The following is an 8,583-nucleotide window of genomic DNA, read 5'->3' as shown; positions in this document are numbered from 1 at the left end:
ATAAAAACCCTGCAGAAAGTAGGCATAGAGGGAACTTTCCTCAACATAATAAAGGCCATATATGACAAACCCACAGCCAACATTGTCCTCAATGGTGAAAAACTGAAACCATTTCCACTAAGATCAGGAACAAGACAAGGTTGCCCACTCTCACCACTATTATTCAACATAGTTTTGGAAGTGTTAGCCACAGCAATCAGAGAAGAAAAAGAAATAAAAGGAATCCAAATTGGAAAAGAAGAAGTAAAGCTGTCACTGTTTGCAGATGACATGATACTATACATAGAGAATCCTAAAGATGCTACCAGAAAACTCCTAGAGCTAATCAATGAATTTGGTAAAGTAGCAGGATACAAAATTAATGCACAGAAATCTCTTGCATTCCTATACACTAATGATGAAAAATCTGAAAGTGAAATTAAGAAAACACTCCCGTTTACCATTGCAACAAAAAGAATAAAATATCTAGGAATAAACGTACCTACGGAGACAAAAGACCTGTATGCAAAAAATTATAAGACACTGATGAAAGAAACTAAAGATGATACAAATAGATGGAGAGATATACCAAGTTCTTGGATTGGAAGAATCAACATCATGAAAATGACTCTACTACCCAAAGCAATCTGCAGATTCAAGCAATCCCTATCAAACTACCACTGGCATTTTTCAGAGAACTTGAACAAAAAATTTCACAATTTGTATGGAAACACAAAAGACCCCGAATAGCCAAAGCAATCTTGAGAACGAAAAATGGAGCTGGAGGAATCAGGCTCCCTGACTTCAGACTATACTACAAATCTACAGTAATCAAGCCAGTTTGGTGCTGGCACAAAAACAGAAATGTAGATCAATGGAACAGGATAGAAAGCCCAGAGATAAACCCACACACATATGGTCACCTTATCTTTGATAAAGGAGGCAAAAATATACAATGGAGAAAAGACAGCCTCTTCAATAAGTGGTGCTGGGAAAACTGGACAGGTACATGTAAAAGTATGAAATTAGAACACTCCCTAACACCATACACAAAAATAAACTCAAAATGGATTAAAGACCTAAATGTAAGGCCAGACACTATCAAACTCTTAGAGGAAAACATAGATAGAACACTCTATGACATAAATCACAGCAAGATCCTTTTTGACCCAGCTCCTAGAGAAATGGAAATAACAACAAAAATAAACAAATGGGACCTAATGAAACTTAAAAGCTTTTGCACAGCAAAGGAAACCATAAACAAGACCAAAAGACAACCCTCAGAATGGGAGAAAATATTTTCCAATGAAGCAACTAACAAAGGATTAATCTCCAAGATTTACAAGCAACTCATGCAGCTCAATAACAAAAAAACAAACAACCCAATCCAAAAATGGGCAGAAGACCTAAATAGACATTTCTCCAAAGAAGATATACAGATTGCCAACAGACACATGAAAGAATGCTCAACATCATTAATCATTAGAGAAATGCAAATTAAAACTACAATAAGATATCATCTCACACCGGTCAGAATGGCCATCATCAAAAAATCTAGAAACAATAAATGCTGGAGAGGGTGTGGAGAAAAGGGAACCCTCTTGCACTGTTGGTGGGAATGTAAATTGAGACAGCCACTATAGAGAACAGTATGGAGGTTCCTTAAAAAACTAAAAACAGAACTACCATACGACCCAGCAATCCCACTACTAGGCATATACCCTGAGAAAACCATAACCATAATTCAAAAAGAGTCATGTACCAAAATGTTCATTGCAGCTCTATTTACAATAGCCAGGACATGGAAGCAACCTAAATGTCCATCATCGGATGAATGGATAAAGAAGATGTGGCACATATATACAATGGAATATTATTCAGCCATAAAAAGAAACGAAATGGAGTTATTTGTAGTGAGGTGGATGGAGTTAGAGTCCGTCATACAGAGTGAAGTAAGTTAGACAGAGAAAAACAAATACAGTATGCTAACATATATATATATGGAATCTAAGGGAGAAAAAAAAAAAGGTCATGAAGAACCTAGTGGCAAGACGGGAATAAAGACACAGAACTACTACAGAATGGACTTGAGGATATGGGGAGGGGGAAGGGTAAGATGTGACAAAGAGAGAGAGTGGCATGGACATATATACACTACCAAACGTAAAATAGATAGCTAGTGGGAAGCAACCACATAGCACACAGAGATCAGCTCTGTGCTTTGTGACCACCCAGAGGTGTGGGATAGGGAGGGCGGGAGGGAGGGAGATGCAAGAGGGAAGAGATATGGGAACATATGTATATGTATAACTGATTCACTTTGTTATAAAGCAGAAACTAACACACCATTGTAAAGCAATTATACTCCAATAACGATGTTTAAAAAAAGAAGAAAGAAAGAAAGCTGTAGTAGCAATACTCATATCAGATAAAATAGACTTTAAAATAAAGAATGTTACAAGAGACAAAGAAGGACACTACATAATGATCAAGGGATCAATTCAAGAAGAGGATATAACAATTATAAATATACATGCACCCAACATAGGAGCACCTCAATACATAAGGCGACTGCTAACAGCTATAAAAGAGGAAATCGACAGTAACACAATAATAGTGGGGGACTTTAACACCTCACTTACACCAATGGACAGATCATCCAAAATGAAAATAAATAAGGAAACAGAAGCTTTAAATGACACAACAGACCAGATAGATTTCATTGATATTTATAGGACAGTCCATCCAAAAACAGCAGACTACACTTTCTTCTCAAGTGCGCATGGAACATTCTCCAGGATAGATCACATCTTCGGTCACACATCAAGCCTCAGTAAATTTAAGAAAATTGAAATGATATCAAGCATCTTTTTGGACCACAATGCTATGAGATTAGAAATGAATTACAGGGAAAAAAACGTAAAAAACACAAACACATGGAGGCTAAACAATACGTTACTAAATAACCAAGAGATCACTGAAGAAATCAAAGAGGAAATCAAAAAATACCTAGAGACAAATGACAATGAAAACACAATGATCCAAAACCTATGGGATGCAGCAAAAGCAGTTCTAAGTGGGAAGTTTATAGCTATACAAGCCTACCTCCAGAAACAAGGAAAACTCAAGTAAACAATCTAACCTTACACCTAAAGGAACTAGAGAAGGAAGAACAAACAAAACCCAAAATTAGCAGAAGGAAAGAAATCATAAAGATCAGAGCAGAAATAAATGAAAAAGAAAGAAAGAAAACAGTAGCAAAGATCAATAAAACTAAAAACTGGTTCTTTGAGAAGATAAACAAAATTGATAAACCATTAGCCATGCTCATCAAGAAAAAGGGCGAGAGGATTCAAATCAATAAAATTAGAAATGAAAAAGGAGAAGTTACAACAGACACCGCAGAAATACAAAGCATCCTAAGAGACTACTACAAGCAACTCTATGCCAATAAAATGGACAACCTGGAAGAAATGGACAAATTCTTAGAAAGGTATAAACTTCCAAGACTGAACCAGGAAGACACAGAAAATATGAACAGACCAATCACAAGTAATGAAATTGAAACTGTGATTAAAAATCTTCCAACAAACAAAAGTCCAGGACCAGATGGCTTCACAGGTGAATTCTATCAAACATTTAGAGAAGAGCTAACACCCATCTTTCTCAAACTCTTCCAAAATATTGCAGAGGAAGGAACACTCCCAAACTCTTTCTATGATGCCACCATCACCCTGATACCAAAACCAGACAAAGATAGTACAAAAAAAGAAAATTACAGACCAATATCACTGATGAATATAGATGCAAAAATCCTCAACAAAACACTAGCAAACAGAGTGCAACAAGACATTAAAAGGATCATACACCATGATCAAGTGGGATTTACCCAGGGATGCAAGGATTCTTCACTATATGCAAATCAATCAATGTGATACATCATATTAACAAATTGAAGAATACAAACCATATGATCATCTCAATAGATGCAGAAAAAGCTTTGGACAAAATTCAACACCATTTATGATAAAAACTCTCCTGAAAGTGGGCATAGAAGGAACCTACCTCAACATAATAAAGGCCATATACGACAAACCCACAGCCAACATCATTCTCAATGGTGAAAAACGGAAAGCATTTCCTCTAAGATCAGGAACAAGACAAGGATGTCCACTCTCACCACTATTATTCAACATAGTTTTGGAAGTCCTAGCCACGGCAATCAGAGAAGAAAAAGAAATAAAAGGAATACAAATTGGAAAAGAAGAAGTAAAACTGTCACTGTTTGCAGATGACATGATACTATACATAGAGAATCCTAAAAATGCCATCAGAAAACTACTAGAGCTAATCAATGAATTTGGTAAAGTCGCAGGATACAAAATTAATGCACAGAAATCTCTTGCATTCCTATACAGTAATGATGAAAAATCTGAAAGAGAAATTAAGGAAACACTCCCATTTACCATTGCAACAAAAAGAATAAAATACCTAGGAATAAACCTACCTAGGGAGACAAAAGACCTGTATGCAGAAAACTATAAGACACTGACGAAAGAAATTAAAGATGATACCAACAGATGGAGAGATATACCATGTTCTTGGATTGGAAGAATCAATATTGTGAAAATGACTATACTACCCAAAGCAATCTACAGATTCAGTGCAATCCCTATCAAATTACCAATGTCATTTTTTATGGAACTAGAACAAAAAATCTTAGAATTTGTATGGAGACACAAAAGATCCCAAATAGCCAAAGCAGTTCTGAGGGAAAAAAACAGAGTGGGAGGAATCAGACTCCCTGACTTCAGACTACACTACAAAGCTACAGTAATCAAGACAATATGGTACTGGCACAAAAACAGAAACATAGATCAATGGAACAAGATAGAAAGCCCAGAGATAAACCCAAGCACCTATGGTCAACTAATCTATGACAAAGGAGGCAAGGATATACAATGGAGAAAAGACAGTCTCTTCAATAAGTGGTGCTGGGAAAACTGGACAGCTATATGTAAAAGAATGAAATTAGAACACAGCCTAACACCATACACAAAAATAAAATCAAAATGGATTCAAGACCTAAATTTAAGACCGGACACTATAAAACTCTTAGAGGAAAACATAGGAAGAACCCTCTTTGACATAAATCACAGCAAGATCTTTTTTGATCCACCTCCTAGAGTAATGGAAATAAAAACAAAAATAAACAAATGGGACCTAATGAAACTTCAAAGCTTTTGCATAACAAAGGAGACCGTAAACAAGATGAAAAGACAACCCTCAGAATGGGAGAAAATATTTGCAAACAAGTCAACGGACAAAGGATTAATCTCCAAAATATATAAACAGCTCATGCAGCTCAATATTAAAGAAACAAACAACCCAATCCAAAAATGGGCAGAAGACCTAAATAGACATTTCTCCAAAGAAGACATACAGATGGCCAAGAAGCACATGAAAAGCTGCTTAACATCACTAATTATTAGAGAAATGCAAATCAAAACTGCAATGAGGTATCACCTCACACTGGTCAGAATGTCCATCATCAGAAAATCTACAAACAACAAATGCTGGAGAGGGTGTGGAGAAAAGGGAACCCTCTTGCACTGTTGGTGGGAATGTAAATGGATACAGCCACTATGGAGAACAGTATGGAGGTTCCTTTAAAAACTAAAAATAGAATTACCATATGATCCAGCAATCCCACTACTGGGCATATACCCAGAGAAAACCATAATTCAAAAAGAAACATGCATCCCAATGTTCATCGCAGCTCTATTTACAATAGCCAGGTCATGGAAGCAACCTAAATGCCCATTGACAGACAAATGGATAAAGAAGATGTGGTACATATATACAATGGAATATTACTCAGCCATAAAAAGGAACGAAATTGGTTCATTTGTTGAGATGTGGATGGATCTAGAGACTGTCATACAGAGTGAAGTAAGTCAGAAAGAGAAAAACAAATATCGTATATTAAAGCATGTATGTGGAACCTAGAAAAATGGTACAGATGAACCGGTTTGCAGGGCAGAAGTTGAGGCACAGATGTAGAGAACAAATGTATGGACACCAAGGGGGGAAAGCTGCGGAGGGGTGGGGATGGTGGTGTGATGAATTGGGCGATTGGGATTGACATGTATACACTGATGTGTATAAAATTGATGACTAATAAGAACCTGTTGTATAAAAAAATAGATAAAATAAAATTCAAAAATTACAAAAAAAAGAAGCAATAGAAACAAAAACACAGAGACATAAAGTATGATAGTAAAACTATGACCAAAATACTAGCTATGTTAATGAATGGCCATAGTGAACTACTAAAAAGAAAAGATTGTAAGGTTGGGGAACAAGACAAAACTCTCACCATATGGCATATTTAAGAGATACCCCAAAGCAAAGTAATTCAACAATGTTGAAAAAATAGGAGAGGTAAATATATATCAAGTAAGGGCTACATCAAACTAAGCAGGTACAGTAACCTTAATATGAGGCAAGTAATGTTGAATTCAGGGCAAACGATATTAAGTGAGACAAAGAACACTTTATAACAATAAAGAATATAATCCACAATTGAAGATCGAACACACCAAGTAACAGCACCAAAATTCAAAGCAAAAGCTACAGGAAATACAAGAAAGGTCAGACAGATACACAGTAGAGGCAGATGATTTTAATTCACCTCTTTCAGCTCATGACAGATCAATGGACCAAATTAAGTAAAGACATAGAAAAACCAAAATTGCATAAGTAATGACATTTAATTGATGTATATGTATTTCTAAAAATTACCCATATATTAGGCCACAAATAAAACCTCACCAAAACAGCAGACATAATACAGAACCTGGTAACACAGAAGAAAAACTAGAAATTAATCACAAAATTATGGATCACAAAATCCTATCACTTGGACGTTTTTGAAAACTCTCTTTTAAAAAACTCGGATCAAAAAAGAGACCTATATAGAAATTGTAGAGTATCTAGAAAACAAGAATATCAAAAAACATTCCATATATTGGAACCTGTGGGATCCTGTTAAAGTAGAGCTCAGAGGAAGTCATGGCTGGTGTACTTATGTTAGTAAATGAAAAAGAGTGAAAATATACAAATTAAGCATAATAAAATAGAAAAATAAAAGATCTAATCAGCACAGCTGCCGGGGAGCCCAACGCTCCACTCCGCGTCCTGCCCCGTCTGTCCCCTGGAGTCGCCACCCGCCGACACCACGCCATGACCACCCAGCAAATAGTCCTCCAGGGCCCGGGACCGTGGGGCTTCTGCCTTGTGGTGGGCAAGGACTTCGAGCAGCCTCTCACCATCTCCCGGGTCACTCCCGGAAGCAAGGCTGCTATAGCTAATTTATGTGTTGGAGATATAATCACAGCCATCGATGGGGAAAATACCAGCAACATGACGCACCTGGAAGCTCAGGACAAAATCAAGGGCTGCACAGACAACATGACTCTCACAGTAACCAGATCTCAACAGAAAATCTGGTCTCCTCTGGTGACAGAGGAAGGGAAACATCATCCATACAAGATGAATTTAGCCTCTGAACTGCAAGAGGTCCTACACATAGGAAGCGCCCACAACCAGAGTGCCCTGCCCCTTACTGCCTCACCTGCCTCCACTTCTGCCCCAGGGTCATCACAAACCAGTACGACAGCCCAGCTGGCCTCTACTCCTCTGAAAACATCCAACTTCAACAGTGCCTTGGAGTCAAAGACGGCAGCCAGTGGGCAGGAGACGAATGGCAGAGCATTAGACCATTCTCAGCTTCCAAGCGGACTCGTCATTGATAAAAATCTGACGTTTACAAGATGCCTCAGGAGAAACAAGAGTTAAATGAGCCTCCGAAACAGTCCACCTCATTCCTGGTTTTGCAGGAAATCCTGGAGTCTGAGGAGAAAGGGGATCCCAACAAGCCCTCAGGATTCAGAAGAGTTAAGGCTCCAGTCACCAAAGTGGCTGCATAGATTGGAAATGCCCAGAAGCTGCCCATGTGTGACAAATGTGGCACCGGCATTGTCGGCATGTTTGTGAAGCGGCGGGACCGTCACCGCCACCCTGAGTGTTACGTGTGCACCGAGTATGGCAACAACCTGAAACAGAAGGGCCATTTCTTTGTGGAGGATCAGATCTACTGTGAAAAGCACGCCCGGGAGCGGGTCACTCCACCCGAGGGCTATGATGTGATCACCGTGTTCCCCAAGTGAGCCGGCAGCTCTGCACCCAACACTGCTCTCCAGCGAGCCCCTGCTGCATCTTGTCCTCTGAAAGCTCTGGCCTCTCTTTCCTTGAAAGTTCTCGCTTACTCTGGTTTTATCCCTGCTCGTTAGCTAACTGACTCACGCTGGCTGTGTGATGCCCGCTTTTATAATTAACAGAAGATGGTTTTGTTTCAGTGTCCCCTTACCAGCATCACTGTGTCTTCTCTTCTCCTCCATTCATCTCTGCTGCAACTGGACATCAGCCAAATTTGAACCAAACTGAATTTAATATGTCTGACAATGATTTTTTTACTCAATAAATTAATAGACTTCAAAACAAAAAACAAGATCTAATCAAAAAACAGAACAGGGCCTCTCA

At 38.3% G+C, this 8,583-nt stretch overlaps 1 pseudogene; it reads left to right on the top strand.

The window, feature by feature from the left end:
• The first annotated feature begins 7,224 nt into the window (after positions 1 to 7,224).
• LOC137766747 (PDZ and LIM domain protein 1 pseudogene) lies at positions 7,225 to 8,221 on the top strand (annotated as a pseudogene).
• The last annotated feature ends 362 nt before the right edge of the window (positions 8,222 to 8,583 follow it).

This window comes from Eschrichtius robustus, chromosome 6 (genome assembly GCF_028021215.1).
Source record: "Eschrichtius robustus isolate mEscRob2 chromosome 6, mEscRob2.pri, whole genome shotgun sequence".
Classification (NCBI taxonomy): Eukaryota; Metazoa; Chordata; class Mammalia; order Artiodactyla; family Eschrichtiidae; genus Eschrichtius; species Eschrichtius robustus.
This window is presented reverse-complemented; position numbering and strand designations above follow the sequence as displayed.